The sequence below is a fragment of the Pagrus pagrus genome (genome assembly GCF_965226575.1).
Source record: "Pagrus pagrus genome assembly, chromosome: 17".
In the NCBI taxonomy this organism is placed as follows: domain Eukaryota; kingdom Metazoa; phylum Chordata; class Actinopteri; order Spariformes; family Sparidae; genus Pagrus; species Pagrus pagrus.
The window spans coordinates 11,768,525-11,789,308 of record NC_140201.1 but is presented as its reverse complement, the minus strand read 5'-3'; the positions used below and the strand labels follow the sequence as shown (position 1 = coordinate 11,789,308).

The 20,784-nt window shown below is 41.7% G+C and overlaps 1 protein-coding gene across 3 annotated transcripts in view; it reads right to left on the bottom strand.

Annotated features, from left to right (window-relative positions):
- trps1 (trichorhinophalangeal syndrome I) overlaps positions 1 to 20,784 on the bottom strand; it is a 124,976-nt gene that overhangs the window by 12,247 nt on the left and 91,945 nt on the right. The window lies entirely within an intron of this gene.

Sequence of the window (20,784 nt, the reverse complement as noted above, 5' to 3'; positions counted from 1 at the left end):
TCTGCGCTGATTTTCTGCGAGTTGAACAAGGTTAATAAAAACACCGAAAATATACTTCAACGGAAAGAAAATGATCCCCTTCAGCAGAATAAATTGTGTGTGTTTTAAACATATGAGTATGTGTCTCAGAGAGATCTCCTGCGAGGGAGATGCGAGACACTGCGGTAATTTCGTCAAGTGCTACTCGACGGACATGGAAAGAGACGAGTTATGCTTTCACCTTGTAGCACAAAGTGTTTTAGTGTTTATCTGAACGGCAGGAGGTGCTTTACAGGCAAGTGTTTGACTTTTACAGTATTAGTGTGCGCTTCCTCGTACTCACACACACACACACACACACACACACACACACACACACACACACCTCTGCAGTTCATCGAGCAGTGGTGCATAGAAAAGTAGTGTGTGCAAGGAAGGGTGTGGGGGTGAAAAGGCCAATTGTCGTGGCAACGTGCTCCATCACAGTAATGAGCCAATCACAACGTTTCTCCATCCCATTAAGTCTCTGGCCCCATTCACCACCTTTATGACCCTGAGAGGACAGCATACCTCATCTTTCTCCACCCTGGCTGTGTTTCTCTCTCTACCTGCCTGTCTATCAACGATTTCATTCTCTCTCTGCATCTTCTTTACGTTTTTATTCCAGGATTGGTGACTGCTTTAGTTTTAGACTTCTTCCAGGGAGGTTTACCGATTTAAATATAAGTAAATCTAGCATGTAATTTGGTTTTTCTTCATTGGCCTGTGTGCATTTCTGCCTCTGGCTCTTACAGCAGGACAGCACTAAAACCTTTGTGAGGCAGCTTTTAGCTTTTATGCTCCGAGCAGCTGAGACAGTCTGCCTGAGGATTTGAGAGCAGCTGGAAGTGTTGAAATCTTCAACCTGGCTTTGGATTAAAAGTGGTTTATAGACATTATAAGCTTCATTTTGTTCACAGTGTATTTATGTTTTTAATTAAATTTTTAAAATTGTATTCTGTTTTAATTTGTATATTACATGCTTTATGTCTGTTGTTGACTTTTAAATCTATTTCTAGTTTTTAGTAAAGCTTCCCCGAACTATGTATTCACATAGTTCATGTTAGTTGGTTGTATTGTCAGCAGGATTACACAAACACTAATGAACAGATTTTCACAACACTTCTTTTCATTTTTTATCTTAAAAGCAACATTATGTAGAAATAGTCATTTGTCGCCCCCTACAGTTACTGAGTGCAACACCACTGTCGTAAATACAAAACCCAGGTCTGTAACAGTTTGTCAAACGTAATGTACTGTAGGTGCCAACTACGAACCTAATTACTTCATAACAATGGTATGTGTTGAAAACTGCTGTGAGTCTACCCTCTCACTGAAGTTACATAGTGCAGAAATGAGTGATGGAGACAGAGACACCATTCACCTTATTACAAGACCATCAAAATGACTCTGAAGCTGTTATTCTAAGGTCAAAAAGTTACATAATGTTTCTTTAACATTGTGAGATAGGGCTTTTTCCAACATTTGGTGGAGTATTGCATGGATCCTGATGAAAAACATCAGGCGTATTTACTTTGTTTAACTCGTTTACGGTCGACATTTGTTCCGTCTTATACTGTGTATGAAAGGCGTAATACAAATAAAGTTTGATTGATTGCACAGTAGCACCATCACGATTTCATTGATGAGCTCAATATGGTTGTACTAGTGAATGTCTGTATGTTGTATGTGCCTAAAGCTATGGCTTACTAAAAATCCATAACACACAGCGTGAGTCTGCCATCCTTCCCCTTCCCTCTCTGTCTTGTTTTCTCTCTGTCATCCCGATCTGTTTCTCGCTCTCCCTCCATCATGGACTCTGCGTCCGCTGGGACCTTCTCCTTTCAGCGGCGGCTTCTTGTTGTTTTATGTTCATGACAGTGCCGAGAGCTTAGCATTTTTTTTTTTTTTTTTTTGGGGGGCTCATAGCACCCAGTGGTGGAAGTTTAAAACATTTAAACTTTTCACAAAAGAGCGCTACACTTCAATCAGGCTTTCTGTAGTCTCACAGCTACAGATGGAGCCACTACCAGCACTTCCACTGAGCATCTGTTTCGTGCTGCCAGCTAAAAGCAGCAGAGCCCAGTGGGCACAGCGCCGCTCGGTTTATTTTTGCAATCTAGTGTATTGCAAGGATCACAGCGCAATTAAAACCACTTAACATTTCTCTGGGAACACACACCACAAACAGACAAGCGCATATACAGTATGGCCTGAGAGATGCAATGCAGACACGGCTGAAGAATATCAGCTGCCAGTTTTGGTGTTGTGTTGTGGAAATAATTAATCGGTACTGCAAATACGACACTCAAAGTCATATTGAACATTTATGGCAAGGATCCAAAGTACATTAGCGGCTTTATGCAAACATACAAGGAAGTTAGGTCCCCTTAAAGGAGCGAAAAGTGATCAATGTGACCATCAAAATAGCAGCTGATCAGGAACTGAATAAACACCTGCACTAGACAGTGTTTAAAGATTAAACATCAAATCCTACTGCCAATGAAAAGTGCTTTAATAGCTCTTTTGTTTCCTTGCCGCAAATTTTAGCTCATAAACACACATTTACGATGACATTATTCATACTGTCTGGATCAGGCTAGAAAATCAAACTTACATTGTTCAAAGATTTAATACAAAGGAAGACCAAAGACGTGTTTATTTGCTCTGGAAAAACGTGGTCTCTGTCCCAAAATGTGTATAATAGAGCGTCCTGTTTCCGATACTGCTGTGTGCCATAAACACCTGAGCTAATATTAGAGTCTTTATGGTACATGTGTTTTCGCCCATCTGACATCAGACAGCAGAACACTTACATGATCAAATCCTCTCAGTGGTACACAGAGCCAGCGTCAGTGCGTGTGTGCCTGCCTCTGTGTGTATGTTGCACACTCACCATACGGTCACCACATGTAGAGAGACAGAGCCAGGTGATTGATTGATGTACGCTTCCTGTGTCTCTGTGCGTGTGTGTCTGTGTGTGTGTGTGTGTGTCTAACATTGCAAGCCAAACACTGCATCTGTCATCAGAATTCAGTTTCCCTCCGAGCGCCCAAATCACTCACATATGGCCCCACAGCTGCCCCTCATCGCAACACATGCACGCACACGCACACGCGCACACACACACACACACACACACACACACACACACACACACACACCTGAAAATATTTGCTTCCACTGACTAATGAAGGCATGCAAGATTTGGATGAGAGGCCGCAATCCAAAAGTGTGTGTGTCGAGGGTATTTTGGCTACTCCGAAAACCACGGTGCAAGGGTAGCACAATGTGTGTGTGCGTGCCTGTGTGTTCAAGTGTGTACTTGTGACAGAAAGGTTCAAGTGTCAATTGCACAGGAAAGTGCATAAAATAGCCCCCCCACCACCTGTCAAAATGTGCATGCGCGCACACACACGCACACACAAAATTTGGCTCATGATCTCTCACTTCCTTTTCAATTATCGGCTGCTCGGCTTGACATGTGTGGAAATGTGGACGTTCACATGCGCGCGCGCACACACACACAGTTCTATAACTTGAACAGAGGTGGCTCTGTCACTCTGTTTGTGTGTTCGGAGTTTTCATGTGTGTCCGCAGAATGTTTGTGCACCGCTGCGTGTTTTATCTGATTGATTACTGATACCTGGCCTCTTCCACTCACCTCAGCCTGCAGAGGAGGGCTGCAGGTAATTAGAGCGCAGGGTCTTAATGACATCTATTTATCTGCGGCCTATGATACCGTTCAATTAGCACCACCAGCAACGCCCTCTGACACGCGCGTGCGCACACACACACTTGAAGCACATGCATGCTGAAGGCACACACACACACAGATACGTTCATTAGTCAGGAAATTAAAGCTTTTATCAACTTCCTCCTAATCAAGCCAAAGCCACGCCAACAAATAAACTTTAAAGTTTTTGTTTGTTTACAAAGTTAAGTTTTTCTTCTATCCCCAGGCCTTATTCTAAGTGAAGCTGATAGGTGTCCGATATTGAATCCTTTTATTAAAACACACTCATGGAATTTTCTTATCCCTGTGCGCTCGAATAAGGAGATACAGGACATTAGATAATTTAATCTCCTGGTGAAAAGATCAGTGTAAACAACGAGTTTGCATCAAAAATATACCCCAGCCATGTAGACAATGTTTGCAGATTTTATCGTTCTCGTAGTGCTCATGAAAAGGCCAGAGTACAATCCACTCAGTGGCAGGCTGCACATAAAACAGCATTTATTGGTTTAATAACTTTCACAATCAGTATGGTCAGTCTCTGCTCTAATGCACAAACAGCTCTGACAGAGAGCCTGTTTTCCCTTGTGGCAGTAGATTTAATGCAAGAATGCATAAAAGAGGCGACATGACCTGACTGTTGTTTGTTTGGGGGAAAACAGGCAACATTTTATATTACATGTTTTCCTCCTCTCCGTGTTGTTGAACAACTCCGAAACTCCAATTTTAATTTTGTTTTCGGACTTTTATGGGGTTTGCACCGCAAAGCCAACTTTCCATTAAATGGGTTAAAGTGATTGCTTTCCTTTAAAGTTATGAGCTGTTTCTCTGTAACTTTTTTCGTGACTCTGCTCATAAAATGCACTAATAAATTATAACTTCATTCTCGAGACTCCGATTTTTATTCAACATCAAAACATATGGTGTAACCACACAGTGGCTGAACCCTTCAGCTGCGGCTTTGAATCCACTCTGAGATTCTCCTGAAGCCATAAATTTACAGATGTTATACAAACTGTTTACACGGCTCGGTCTCTCAGATCTTTTTAGAAGAGCTGGCCGAAATAGATAAGCATCCACTGGTTTAGGTTTTGGAGCAATATTGGGTCCCTGAAATGTACTTTAGCCTCCATCTGCAACCAATATGCGGTGGCATCTTTAAACTCTGGTGGTGTAGCTTCACTTGAAATAATCTGGCGAGGCAGACTGGTGGCCTCCACATCAGCTGCTGTGCTACAAAATGCTTTGCGTCCATTTTAAATAAAACAACATTCAAGTCAATTCTTATCTCCCGGCCCATCAAAACATCCCTCACAGAGTAGGACAACATTTCCCAGTATTTTGTCCCATTGTTTGCTTGAATTTGTACCACTTTAAACAAACATTTTCTAATGGTGAAAATCTCATTTTGCAACAAAAGACGCTGATTTTCATTTTATGGTCAAAGAAAACTAAACACACACTAAAATACCAAGGTGCTGCTGACCTTGAAGTTATGTGACAAAATAGTGAGAGCAAGACACAGACAGGAAACTGGAGAGAGAGAGAGAGAATGTGAGATTAAGAAATAGATTGAGGCGCCCTGCGGTCTAAAATAAATTTAAAAAGAGGGCTTTCCAAACAAAGTCTTTCAAAATGAAATTACATTTAATTCACTTATGGAGTAAATCAGACCTGCTTTTTGCACACACACACACACACGCACGCGCACACACAGGCAGGCACACGGTTACACACCTACACACTTAAATTGATACATGCACTGACTTGCATTAAATCAGCGATTATTTAATCAAGCTAGAAGACTAGCTGAAGGAATTAACTAAATTCCATACTGCCAAGTCCAATATCCTATACACTGGATCTGTCCCTCGCTCTCTCGCTTTCTAATGTGCGCACACACACAGAAGCACCACAAGCACGCACACACACACACACACGCACGTTAAAAAAAAGAGGAGAAATAGACTTGTGCACTGGGGGTAGTTTCAGATAAAGATTCACCAAATGAATCCCACACACACACACACACACACACACACACACACACACACACACACACACACACACACACACACACACACACACACACACACACACACACACACACAAGCATCTGGGACCAATTTAACAGAGACCCTCCCTATAGGTGCTCTTGTGTGTGTGTGTGTGTGTGTGTGTGTGTGCGTGCGTGCTTGCTTGTGTGTGTGTGTGTGTGTGGCTGCAGAGGTCCATCTGTGTGGTTTACTCTCAGACTACTGTGTGCATTTAAATAGCTTCTCCTAATAGAATAATTGGGTTTGAGTTGAACCGACTCTAAATTTATTTATTCTGCTAGTTTATTCTTACCCAACAAGGAAAAGCAAAAACAAACAACCTGGGCTACAATTACTGACTGCTTCGATATCAACCAACACTCAAAAACCATTTGAGTCATCATTTAATGTCATAAATAAAAAAGACAAGCAGCAAATCTATCCAAATACATTTAAGAAGCTAGAACCAGAAACTGAATTAAACAATTGATCATTATCAAAATTGTTGACCTTTTATTGTTTAATCAACTACATGATTCATGGAGTAATTATTGCAGCTCCACAAACAAACAACACTTATCCTACTACTCACTGATCACAACCAGTGTTTAGGAGAATCTTGAGAAGCAGAGGTACAAATGGTACACAGTCACTTAGATAATCAAGCAGTCCAGCTGAAGATTGTTTGACTCAGCGGGGAAGACAAATCTGTGATATTTGAAGAAAACACAATTGGGAACTGAACCTCTCTTTCACTTTGAGCAGAGATGGGCTGTTTTTCAGTTGGAAAAACGGACACAGTCCAACTGCGACCCGCAATAGAGGCTGCGTCTCCTGCTGATTATCTCCTCAGATGACATTAGCAATGAGGCGGAGAAAAACTAGTACAGCAGCAAACTTCCAAAAAAATGCCCTGCCTATAGTATCTCTGTGAAGGGGTGCAACCAAACGACTAATTATCCCTTCAGGAGTCAACAGACATTTTAGAAAAAAGGATAATGATAACATACTGTAGCAAAACAAACCTGCTGTGCTGCTAATGCGGAGTCCTTTCAATGAATTCTCAATCGCTGCGTTTACATGGACCCTGATATTCCACTAACTATCAGAATAAAGGACTAATCAGAACAAAAATGCCTCTAGGAAACACCACAATCGGAAGAGACTGACCCAATCCGGCCTGATCTGAATTAATTTTCAATCAGATCGAGAGAGGTGTGTCTCTGGTTGGAATAACTATTTTTTTTCTGCCCACGCTCGTCCCTGACTGAGGGTAACCTCATCGGTTACGTTGGTGACGTTGCTGCCAGGAAGCACAAAAACATGACGAGATGACAAAAAAAAGTGGTCCGTGGTTGATACAACTTATTTGTTGGAGGTCTTAAAGGAATTAAAGATTGTTGAACGCCTTGTTCGCCAAAAGGCTCAAAACAACAAACAAGTCAACGAAGCTGCAATCAACCGAAACAGAAGTTTGAAGGCAGTTACACGGCTAAAAGTCAAAATGGCAAAAGTGTTTCTGGCCCAGACAGACTTATGGATTATCTAAAGGGAGAGTGACGAGTGGCAGAGGCATTACTGCTAAATTCAGTCTCGACAGCTAATGCTAACGTCACAACATTAGCTAATGTTAGATCAATAAACATGAACATGAAAAGTGTAATAACAGATTAATTAATGAATAAACTGACTATTTCCAATACAGCTGGAAAAAGCTTCAGAAAAGATGAGAAGCTTCACGGTTCAGCGTCACTGTCAGCAACCGATTATCATAGCTGAGTATCAACACTATATCAAAATCATTTCAAAGGATTTCTGTGGCAGTAAAACTGCAATACTCCGTGAAAATGATGGAGAAGAGCCTGAGAGACAGTTGGCAGACGGGAAACTGTTGCTAGACGGGAAATGGCCGGCCTGTGTCCTAACACAGCACCTTCTGCCCCATCACACGAGGCGTGACCTTCAGCTCAGTGTGCGCCTGCTCCGAGCTAACCTCCTCACACAGCCTGCAGCTCTCCTTCAGCAGCTCTCACACTCCCGGCGCAACCATATAAATGCAGCACATTCAGCAGTATCTTCCCTCTTTGGAGGCCGCGATGACGGAACTCGAAGAAAATCAAATTTCAGGTCATGAAGGAAAAAAACTGAGTGATGATATGAAACTGTTTTAAAACCAGGGCTGGTGTAAGGAGCAAAAAACACTGAATAAGATCCATCCTCAGACATTAGCCATGCAGAGTGAGCAGCAGCAGCAGCGAGAGGAGCTGGAAGGTTCTTGTGCTGCCTTAGGATTTCAGATTTGTAGTCATCTACTGCAATAACACTGGCGCAGGTATTACTCTGAATAAATGCTGTACATACACAATGATGATGCTATGGTGTTTGAGGCAAAGGCCAGAAGTGGCAACAAAGTTTTCTCTAAACAACTGCAGCTCCCTGGACACAATACAAACCAGCTCGAGTTCGACTTTAATGATCAAACTTATTAACATCTATATGAAATAATGCATAAATTAGAGGCCACGAAAACCACATCTCCACAAGACAGAGTGTTTCATTTCTGCCAAGATAATCAGGTGTAACGACCTCTTTATCCATCCTGCCCGTGACGGCATAAGCAGCAGGAAAGTGATGATCGCTTGTCATTGATTGGTGTTGATGGCCGCCGAGACTGTGATAATGACGACGATGGTGATTTGTCCTATAACGCCGGCCTGAGACGCTCTATCAACACCTTGTATCGGGGGCTGTCACTTTCTATGCCTCTTGGTCTTTCACTTTTAAGCAAGGCGCTTTTAATAGCCGCTGCAAAACCAATTGCCCAGTGGGACGAAATAAAGTTGAAACTGAAACTTGATAAGTGTGTTATGTGCTGGGTTGCGATAACAGTTTGTGCAATGAGAATATTGTTATTATACAGTGGCGACTGCTCTATGAATGTAAAAAAGAAAAACAATGAGAGGCTCTGGATAAGGGAGCGGAAGACACGACAACCCAGATCCTTTGTTAATAAGATACTACAACACACACACACACACACACACACACACACACACACACACACACACACACACACACACACACACACACACACACACACACACACACACACGCACACACGCACACACACACACACTAAGACAGACACACACGCTCAACTCTTTGTGAGAGTGAAATAGAAGATGTCAGCTTTCACAACAGCCCTGTCATTCTGGGTGTGTGTATGTCTACCTATGTGCGTGTGTGTGTGTGTGTGTGTGTGCAGAAGAGTTAGAAACCAAGAGTGTCAGCTGAGTGTCTAAAGAAAAAAGCAGCAGAAAGCACCGGAACAAGATGACATCATCATGACACACACACACATCCCTACTTGGCACAAAAGATGAGTGAGGTCAACCTCTCTCTCACACACACACACACACACACACGCACACACACCAACACACACACAGATGTGGCCCACTTCCCTCTTTTCAACCTCCTTTCACCCTTTGCTATCACTCTTTTCCGGCCCTTTCTTCTTCGCCTCTCTGCAACAGTCTTTTCATCCCTCCAGTGTTCGGTGCTCTTACAGTAGTCGCAATCTTTTGTTGGGGAACGGCAAGAATCTCAGTTCCTGTGCAGAAAACGTGCACGACGGCTTCATACGCAAACACAGACCGGGCCGCACTTAGGTGAAATCCTATTCTCATTGATCTAATTTTGATAAACGATCGCGGTTGCATCGACTTCGCAGTTATGTGTTCTAGGTAAAAGCCTGATAACCAGTTAACTGTGTGAGAGAGAGAGAGAGAGAGAGAGAGAGAGAGAGAGAGAGAGAGAGAGAGAGAGAGAGAGAGAAAGCAGGAGAAGCACATTAGCAAACAGAGACAAAAAGGAAATCGTTCCACGTTGATCTAATTTTGATAAACGGCCTTGATGCATGCAGTCTTGGAGTCCATGGATCTGGAGACCACGGTTGCATACGTGTGCCCTTGTTGTTCTGTACTGGTGTGTGTGTGGTAATGTGTATTTCATGTGTCTCTTTACTGATATGCAGTTGTGTGGGTTTGGGTTTTATCAAGCACCTGATTCTATAAAGCGTAAACTTATCATTTTGATAAGATAGCATAAGATACGCTGTGTGTATTTTCTTCTTCCTGTAACAGAAGTGATTCAACCTTGTACTTTCTTTGTGCGGTGACAGAGCATGTTATAATACACTGAAAGCAATGAGAAACAGAGGGCCAAGCCTCAGAGCTCCTTTTCTTCTTTTCTTTTTTTTTTCGCCTTAAGTTCAAATAATTAACCTGAAACAGAAACCAATCAGCACTGAAATTGTTTGTGTTTACACCTTGTCACTGTGTGGAAAGGACGGCAAACTGGAACGGCTGAGAATTACTCATCGAGAGCAGAGGCTCCAAACCTTGAAGTCGGGACCAAAAGATGATCTGAAGGGTCAGTGGATGATGGAAAAGAAAAAAAAAAAAAGAATTACTGCATCGTGGTTGTATCCCTCCGCGCACCAGTCTAGTTATTGTTCCTGAGCTGCGTTTAATCATGGGAAGACATTTTTTTTTCGCAGAATATTATGATGTCAGAGTGCATTTAACCTCTGACCGTTTGGTTATAAAATATCATCTTTGTGTTGTTATCATGATAATGTATAAAGTTTTATCCTATTAGACATTTGTGTAAAAATGTTTCGCAACTATAGTATGAATTCTTGAGTGACCTTGACCTCTGACCTGAGTTCATCCTTGTACCAGGTTTGAACTCCCTTCAGTCATAGCAGACATTTGCGTTTCTGAAATATCGTGTTCACGAGGTCACAAGGTCACAATGACCTTGTCCTTGGCTACAGCTGTTGCTGCCGTGGAGACATTAAAACTGTTCCATTTTATTTTTTGGTTTATTTTCAAACATTCCTCTACTGTGTGCTTTTTTTCTTGTAATATATACTCCATAATGTCCTCTTAAACATTATCGTTAATTCTGACAACCTGTGAAAGGAAAATAAAATCAACTGCTCATGACTCAAGTCAAACTACAGTCACAACCTGTGATGAGAGGTCAGAAGTACAAGTTTCTTCATTCTAAGCTGAGCGGTTCCATAATCAGCGATTATTAAAGTGCATGTGATATTCAATAAAGAATTAAAAAGAATTAAGCTGAATTCTCATTATGAATAAAAATGCTTTGCTTTATCCACCATAAATGATAATTTGTATTTTTTTTTTTATCTGCTACATGTGCATTTCAGTGGTTAGAAGTTATTTTCCTTATCTAAAATTATATTTCCTTCCTTAGAAAACTTTTTCATATTTGTGTCTGGAGAGTGGTGACCCACTTCACACTGACCAGCAAGCCGCCATGTCTGTGTGTTTGCGCGCACAAGTGTGTGTGTGCATGTGTGTGTGTTTGTGTAAGAGGGGCTATCAGAATGCATGTCTGTGTGTGTCTGTGTGTGTGTGTGTGTGTGTGTCTTCGTGGGAAGGCCCCGTAGGTCGACATTAGCACACTTTGCTGCAACGTGCACGCACGCACACACAGCTCGCACATAATCTGGTGTGGAAACCAGGACACTGAAATCTTAACTCACCCCACTGCCCAAAGGAAAAGAGAGAGAACGAGAGAGAGGTAGAGAGAGAAAGAGAGGGAGAGAGGAGTTATTATAATGTGCATCCTTAATACCTGTAGTCTTATCCACTGGTATTAAGTGTCTTATTAACTGTCTTAGACTGCATTTTATTGTTTATCTGAGAATAGTTCAGTGGGCTGATTCCCACACAACACAGACCCACATGACCTGTTCAGGTACTGGCTGGCTAGAAGCTAACTCATGAGTAACGCTACACAGTAAAACTGTCTGTGTAGACTGCTAGATTACTGCGAGTCGAACTGAAACCTAAAACACTAAACTGTCCCGTCTAATTAAGTAAAAATATACCCCTTTAATGGGAATTTATGAATGACTGAGGACCGTGTTGGTGTGTTTTCTCTCTCAGTAGGGATAACAGCTCATCTCCTAGCCTAAATTCAGCATTCTTATCTGACGTTAACTTGAAATGACACCTGACAAAGAAACAGTTTTCATATAACTGTGTGTCTCTGAATGGATTATTACAATCACTGATCGGAGTGAAGGTAAAGGAGGAAGTATGGGCTGTGGTGGGACAGTCAAAGAAAGAAAGAAAGTCCTGTGTCAATGTTCTTGATGGAAAACGCCATGAGGTCAAGGAAAGATGTGAAGGAGGATTCGTAAAGATAGAGGAAAAGACAACTGCAATGGTGAAGGTATCTCAATTCTACCCTGAATTTCCCCCAGGATCAAAAAAGTGCCTACCTCCCTACCGACCTACCGCTTTACCTTCTTACCTTCCTCCCTCCCTCCCTACCTACCTACTTACCAACCTACCTTCCTACCTACTGACCTACCTTCTTTCATTAAGTAAAGGATGGTCAGTGTATCCCAGCACCCTTCCCTAGCATTAACAGCCTTAACCCAGCTTTTAAGCAAAAAAGACTATTCACAGCCTTTGTGTTTGAAGGGTGGCTACTTTAATTGCTATATATTTATGCTAACCTTGGATGAATTTACCTCAGATATTTTAGTATGTGTGGAGCCACAGCTTTGGGGCTGTGTAGTTTTTGTCATTAAGAATTAAAATGTCCCACTTGTACCGCTGTAATAACGAGATAATGACCGTGAGGTTTATGAGAATACATATATTTAAAAACAATTTAAAAATGGGATGATAATGGCCCGAAGACCCATGATGCAGCAGGGTCTTCGATTACTGAATTTTCCTTTTCTAATGTAAATTGCAAATAGCGTTCAGTTTCTTTGCTGTGCATGCAGAGGTGCCTGTTTATTATTCAATGTTGAAAAAAATCCTCCCGTCTCTTCATAAAAGATTTTGATCGTCGAAGTCTCGCCTGATTTGAACCACAGCTTAATTAACAAAATGACACGTTCTCAAGCTCAGTTACAATTATTAACATCACTTAATGACGCTCGGGTAATGATGGTGCTAACCTGCAGAGAAGTCTGATTTGGTGATTAGTCAAACCATTTTACTCAGTTGGTAGAGTAATGGCTCTACGGAGAGGAAAAATGTAGACGTGCACAACTAAAAAAGACATAAAACGGTGCACGCAGTAAGCTGACTTGACAGGCAATAAACTGTGTTAGTAAGAAAATGTGAGAAACACATCAAAAACCGACACAAACCAGCACAAACACATTTCTCTCAGTTAACACTGACATGAAAACAACCTGTTTCCTAACTTCCCAAATTTCCATTTTGGACTGATGGCAACAGCTGGGTTTCTAAATATTTTAAATTGTTGTAATTTGAACAAGGTAAGGATGACAATGCGTCTTAATTGCCGAACGACATTTGACAGGAAAGCGAAGAGAGGAGATGAAGAAACAGGAAGAGGTAAAAAAATGATTGAGAGTGGGAAAAAAAGCAAAGAAGAGAGTGAAAGTCAACCAAACTGCATAATGGATGGCACTTTAGAGTACTACACCTCCAAATGACCTCACACACGCCACGCCGCACACACTCAATGCCTTGCTAAATGACTTTATCTCCCCAATTAGCCCTAGCAGGGAAGGAGGGGAGAAGAGGAGGATGAGGAGGCCAGGGTGGTGAGGAGACACTGGTGAATCCACAAGAAGGGAAGGAAATATCACATTGCTGACATTCGTAATATTTTAAATTCCACAGAGGTCCTTCAAGGAAGCTCCTCCTGATGGCTTTTAATTTATATTCCCACACAGCAGAATGAATTATTGTCTGTACTCTTACATTCACCAGTCACTTTGTCTGCCTGTCGCCCGATTCGGCTGTTTGTCCACCTACTCACCCACGCGGTGACCTGCCTGTCTGTTTCTCTGTGTGCTGTCGATAAATGTATGAGAGAGAGAGAGACGGATAGAGATCGAACGTGAGAGATCGGGAGAAGTGAAGTGGAACATTTTCAGAGTCTCTCAGATGGCAAATTATGTATTTTTTTTCTGTGTGAGCATGTGTGTTAGTGTCAGAGGTCAATGCAGTGGGAAATGAGCAACACTAGGTGGGCAAAGGGGTCAAGGTGAACACTGAGCGAAGGAAGATACAGATCCACACACACACACACGCACACACACACACACACACACACACACACACACACACACCCAGTAGGATGTGCTTTACAGTACAACTAATTCTGAATTCACTAATGCTTTTGCAGCATAGGTCAACACACACACACACACACACACACACACACACAAATGCCTACATGGACAGATACCAGTTTAAAGTATATGTATAATTAATAGTAACAGTTTCCAAAAACCATATTTATTGTAGTATGCAGAATACATAAAAAAAACATCAATTAAGGCGAACTGCAAAATAGCTGTTAATATTTCACTATGGTGACAGGGTTTACCATACATTTGTTTATACACCATATCAAAATTGGCCACCACATATTGATTTTCAATTTTCAGGCATAGTGTTTCCCACACAAAGACTTGCAGGTGTATTAATGGCCGCTAAAGTGTGTGGATGGGATTGTTTGTAAACACTAAAAAGTACAATGCTGCATCTAGAAACGACCTAGAGATAAGGTAATATAGCCTATTATTTCAAACAGATGAAATGACCCCGAAGAGTTGACTTTATATTTTACAAAAATGGTGTCAAAATGAAGAATACACATAGAAAATAGTAGCACTGTATGCCCTAAAGCCCAATGAGCAGTTCAGCAACTTCAAAGTGCACCATCAAATTGAAGCCAAAAGGACAAATGATAAGGCTAGCCATCTCATTAAGGCCCACTCATCAAAATGCAGAGGCCATATTGGACTTCCACAGAATAATGAGAGCAGGAACTAGCGATTGCTTAAATGCAGAGAGGAAAATTATGAATTAAAAATTTCCTCTGAGCCAATGGTGCAAATATTCTGACTTTAGAAACAACAGCGTGTTAAAAATCTACAGTGAACACATGTTTTGTCTCTGTCTTCACCCTGTCAATTCAGATATCTTTCTCTCCATGTCCTCTGATGGCTCCATCTCCATCCACCCAGTTTTTTTCTCTGCAGCAGGAGCAATTCACACCAACATCACTACAGCCTGTGATATAGAGTGCCTGAAATTAATGAAATATTATGACCTTTAACCATCATTACCGTGGAACTGACAATGCTGTAGCATTGCATTATGCAAGCCTCAATATGACTGTCCACAACCGCCAGCAACCCTTCATAATAGTGTAGAGTGCTGTTGACTGTATGCTGACATCGTCTCTGAGCAGTGTCAATGGTGAAGAAGACGGTTTGTTTATTAGCCGCTGCTTTGTATGATCCACCAGTGTATGTGCGTTTAGGTGTGAATGCATAGAAAGGTAGCACTGTTTGCCTGCAATGCTAAGGTCGAGGCTATATTATTATTTATGGGGAGGGACTAAGGGCTGCTGCTGCTGACACAACTACACCTGCTACTGAAGAGAAAGAGAACACCTTGCTTTATGCATACACAGACAAAATGAAACTCTGAATTACTCTCAAGCAAAGAGTGAAGTGGAGGAAAACAACAGTTAGCAAGTAATGATTAAAACAAGCACTTGAAGACAGCATGGAACATTGTGAGTTGGACTGCAACTAACAGTAATCATTATTGACTAATCTGCTGTTTAATCTCCCAATTCATCATTTATTCTATGCCAAGATTAAGAGGCTGCAGCCATGCTAGCAGTTCTGAGAGGCTAAAACCAAACTTCAACGTACTCGTAATGTTAATCCTACTGAGGTTAAGGACTACTGACTGCTGTGTTGTCTCTATTGTTGTTATTTGTTTTCTCGCTGTGAGGAGATGAGAAAAAAAGATATAGCAGGAGATAAAATAATTAAAGTTAAACCAAATAGCTGCATCAGATGGGAATGCTGGTATTTAGTCATAAAACTACAACAGCATTTCTTTCCTGAGGGGAACTTAAATGTCTGTATGACTTTTCATGGAAATCTATCCAGTAGTTATTAAAGGCCTTTTCGTTCTCTTCCTTTCTTTCAGCGTGGTTTATGGGTTCTTGTGCATGAAAAAGATCCTGAAAGTTAAAAAGGCATGAGTCCGCAACAGAAGCTCCTCTCTCCCACAGAAAACACTGCTCCTGAAACGCCCCGTCAGTAGTCCCGCCTTTAATTCCGTGACTTTGTGACATCACACTAAGTCACCATGGCACACATTAGCATTTGCATAACTTAAGCCTAGCAGCTAGTTTGGCACAGCTGCTCCGTCGTTGTTAGCGGTGCTGGGTCAGGCATGTGTGAGCTGACCAATTAGAGGAGAATGGGTATTTGGGGGGTGGGGCTTAAAGAGACAGGCGCTAAAACAGAGGGGGTTATGAGTATGAGAAAACCGAGTGCAAATTTTTGGAAGTTTTGCTTGGTTAATGAATTATTAAAGTTCTAGTCTCATCATTTTCTGTTATTACTTTAATCACTAATCTGCATAAATATGTGAGTGAGTGAGTGGTTTGAGAAGTTTATTTGGAAATTTTAATACTTTTACACAGTGAATCCTTGTCATATCAGTGTGTTGTTCTTTTTAGCTGTGTGTACGCTTGTTTTGCATCACCACTGAGGCTCCAGCGATGCTAAGTGGTGCAACCGTCCAGGGGCCCGCTTGACATTTTCCACCTTGACGGGCCCTCAGGGTGGAGTTAGAACCCAACACATCAATATCTGAATTACTCCAAACCCCTCTTCCAGCCCTTCCCTTCCATCATCCCTCTCTCTTTCCCAAATTCCTCTCGCTGCAGTGGGGCTGCACACGGACACGCACAAACCCAAGCTCAAACAGAAGAAACACACACACATTTGGGGTGTTGATGGCGGTGCTCTACCTGTCAAAAAGAACTGATCAGCTACACTCCAAGGACTGTGTAGGTGTGTGTGTGTGTGTGCATCTGTGTGTGTAATCGATGTCTCATCTTTGTTCTATTTGCTCCAGACAGCACCATGTATGATAACCCCCACGTTATCAGAGAGAGAGAGAGAGAGAAATGGTTTCTTAGGGAATATCACCTGAAGTCCTTTATGTCGAGCGTTTTCATGCTGGGCTTCAAACAGCCCTCCATCCACAGAGAAAACAGCAACAACACAAAAAGGTATCCTATCGGGCCTGTCATTTTATCTGAGGCTTTAATTGGACTTTTAAAAAAGGATCTTTTCACACATGGCACATGGCCCCTGCCAAAAAGTCAGCTCTAACAACAGGTTTGAAATCTGGCATCAAGCTCTGCTCTCACGCCTCCAAAGGCAGCATGCTAAAGCTACAGTCGAGGCCAGATCTGGAGTCTATTGCTCCCTTTATGCTAGTTACTGTATCTCTGCCACCTGCAGTGTTTTTGTCAAAAACATTATTGTGAGTGAACATTAAAGCTGTCCAGGAATACCATTTTATTAATTTCCCCTGAATATATGAAACTTCCAACAGCGAGTGTGGGTGAGGGAGGGGGGGTTGCTATTAGTGTAATTATAAGTCTAATGAGATATAGAGCAGAAGGTGAGACATCCGCCTCTGTCTATTCCATCTCTGCCTCCAAAGTCTCAAAGTGTTGAGCAGCTGTGAGGGTCAAGCTCACGTTTGTGCACACAAAGCAGAAATGCTCTCACTTTTTGTGCGTGCAGGTTTTGAGACCAAACGCCATAAGAGGAGCACCATTTCTCGCTTTTAATCAGTCTTTTGCCTCTTTTTTGGTGCAGCTGACGCACCGTCTCCTGACACCTGCAGCTTTCGATAACAGATTCGGAGGTTGATTACCATGGCAATGGTAGAACGTCAAAGCATTCGACACCATATCCCCAGTCTTGATGAATTTTCTCGTCTCAAATGGTTTTAAATGCCTTTAAAGCTATTTAGCATTGTGCTATTATAGTACATAGCATAGTAAAAACAAATTTGCTCTGACTGTTTTAAAGGTGGGGTGAAGGTTCTGGAGAAAGTAAGTTGATTGTGGGGTCTCATCCCACATTGTCAAACACTTTGGGATACACTCAGCTACTTAAATCTTTTTTAATCCGCCCGCCAGAAAGACGCCATCCATGAATAATTAACTAGTGGGCAATCTACCAACGACCTAGGAATGAGACTCAACAATCATATATCTGTCTTTTATCCTATAAGCAAATCAAAAGAATCCTAAAATGTCAAAAAACAAACTAAACATGCTCTAATATGTGACTGATGTGTGCTGATGTACTGTAAATTAGTTTACATACATAAATTACCAGGGATAAAAAACCTGCATGGGACGAAATACACATTTAAGAAAAGCATTACATAAATCATCTTCGCAACACTGGCTGTTTGCATTACTCAAGGGAGGTAAAAAGAAAAAAAAAAGCCTGTTCAAGATTTATTAAATTCAAAAAGCCAATAACAAAAATCCTTGTAATAGAAACAGCGGTTTGAGGGAACTACAAAGCAGACTTTTTCATTTTCAGTGAGAAATGGAACTGGGTCAGTCAAGGACGAGGAATCTCAATTTTTCTCAATGTCTACAAATTACTGCTAGTGAGTAAGATTTTGTACTAACAGCTTCATATTATCCACTATACCCGCACTCGCACATCATTCATGCGGATACAGCCTGAGGGCCTGACTTATTCTCCTCACACTCCTACACACACTCTCATAATGAGACACACACATTTGTACACTCTCTAAAGACAGATACAGCTGGCAAATACCGACACCTTCAAAGTGATAGTTAGCACCTAGTCATTACTGAGAGAAAGAGACACAGGTAGACAAGGTTAGAGAGAGAGAGAGAGAGAGAAAGACAGAGAGAGAGCGAGGCAGAGGAGATGCGTCCTCAACTCCGATTTCCTTTATTTTTTTTCTTTCGGTTTAACTTCCATTATTTTATCTCCTGCTATATCTTTTTTCTCATCTCCTCACAGCGAGAAAACAAATAAAAACAATAGAGACACCACAGGTTGGAGAGGAGTAAACAGTGAGGGTGTGGAGGAGAGATACCGATCACTTCCAACAGAAACACAACGCAGAGGGATGAGGTAATATCAAACACAGAGACAGCCCAAAATATGTTTTATACTGCGGCTGAAATCAAACAACGGCCGGTGCCGCTGGAGTGCGTGTCCATCGCTTCTGGTGTCAGAAGTGAGCAGAACACAAAGGACAGAGAGAGAAAGATGAAAACACATCTTACATCACCCCAGTTCCTCTCTTGTTGTCGTTTCTATCCACACAAGTGCAATCTTGTGAACATGGGGAATAAGTTTTTAAACATGAGTGCAGGGAGCCACAGCTTGTTGCTCCCTCTAGTGGTTCAAAACTCCACTTGGAGGTGTCACAGATGAAGAGCCACCTCCTCCCACACACAGTTCAGCACATTATACAAGGTGACGTGGGGCAAAATGTGCACCAGGACATTATCAAAGTGACTTTCTCACATTTTTCTATTTAAGAGGATATGTGACTTTACAGCATTCAAGGTGACAAATCTAAATTGAGATTAACTGCTGATGTTTAGAACAATGCCACTGATGAATGTACAATGTAGTTTTTAAAGGTAATACATCACTGAGGGATTATTTCCTGGCAGAGGCTTTACATTTCTTCCTACAGTTGTCAGGTGATTGACAGTAAGCAGAGCTGGGCGTTGTGAAAATGAAGAGAGAAAAAAAAAACTTGGCTGAAACTCAAACACAACCACATTACAGGGGTTCAGGTTGGACTATTAGTCATTACAGACTTTCATAATGAACATGAATGCAGGCAGCAAAAGGTTTCTTCTGAAAGTCTGCTGTAGGCAGATCTTATCATGTATGATATGAAGAAGTGTGGGTAACGAGAATTTATTGTTTTGAACATGTTGCATGACTTGCGTATAGTATAGTGAATATATGTGATTATTTTCGGTTAATTAAACAAAAGGTCTGTATTTGCTGTTGACTTTGTTCGTTAATAATGCCAGGGTCAGTCGGCGAACAGTCAATCTAAACTTTCCAACTAATCGACAAAGAAAGAAGTTAATACACTACAGTGGTTTACTTGACATCACTCAACAGTATTCAAAAATAATCACGCCATTGATAACAGCTGTATAAATTGCGGGATATAAAGTAATTACTGTTTATGTCATGTCTGCTAAGGTTTGATATCAGACCGTCTTAAATGGGGTCAACTCAGGTGAGGGAGGAGACTTGATGCCTTACACTGGCACAACGGTACATGTAAATGCACAGCCAGCGCTATCCTACACCATTAAATATGCCCTAACACTCTATCAGTTCTAGCGTTACCCGCCAAATGAAGATATGCTTACCTAAGTTGCATTGTGATTGATAGAACATGTGTAGTTAAAGCTAAAAAGGAGACGGTCCGTCTCCTCTCCGGGTTCGAGGAGAACACTAAACTCTAGGCGAGCTGGAATGTAACCTTGGTTGCCTCGGAGACGGCTCCACCTTATTGGCTCAGCTGTTATCACAACTGTCCTTCCTTTCAGACTGTGAATGAACTATTGCTAAGGGGGGAAGAGGTTACTCTGCTCCTGGAGATGCATTTGACCCTAACAGTGCCCTCAGGAGCCTCTAAGTAACACTATCTCTGAAGTAAACAGGGAAAGGGACATGCATTGGGAAATCCCTTCACACTAAGTATATTTACTGACATGAACACTGCTGATAACTCTGCGATGTAGCTTCGCCACACTGCTCATGCCCCTGCAACTGACAGGTTATACTCAGCCTATGATCAGCTGGTCGTGTCTTCACTATAGCAGGTTATTAATGCCAGTCCTACAGTGAATGAAATGAAATAAAGTGTTTTAAACTGTTGCACACTTTCAAATAGATTCATTTATGCTGTGACATGACGTTGAATTGTGTTTCTCCAAAAGTTGAGTCTCTTTCAACTAATTTTGCCACTGAAATGTTATTCGACACGCTCTGCTGTCCGCACCACTACACACTTTACCCTCATTCAAATG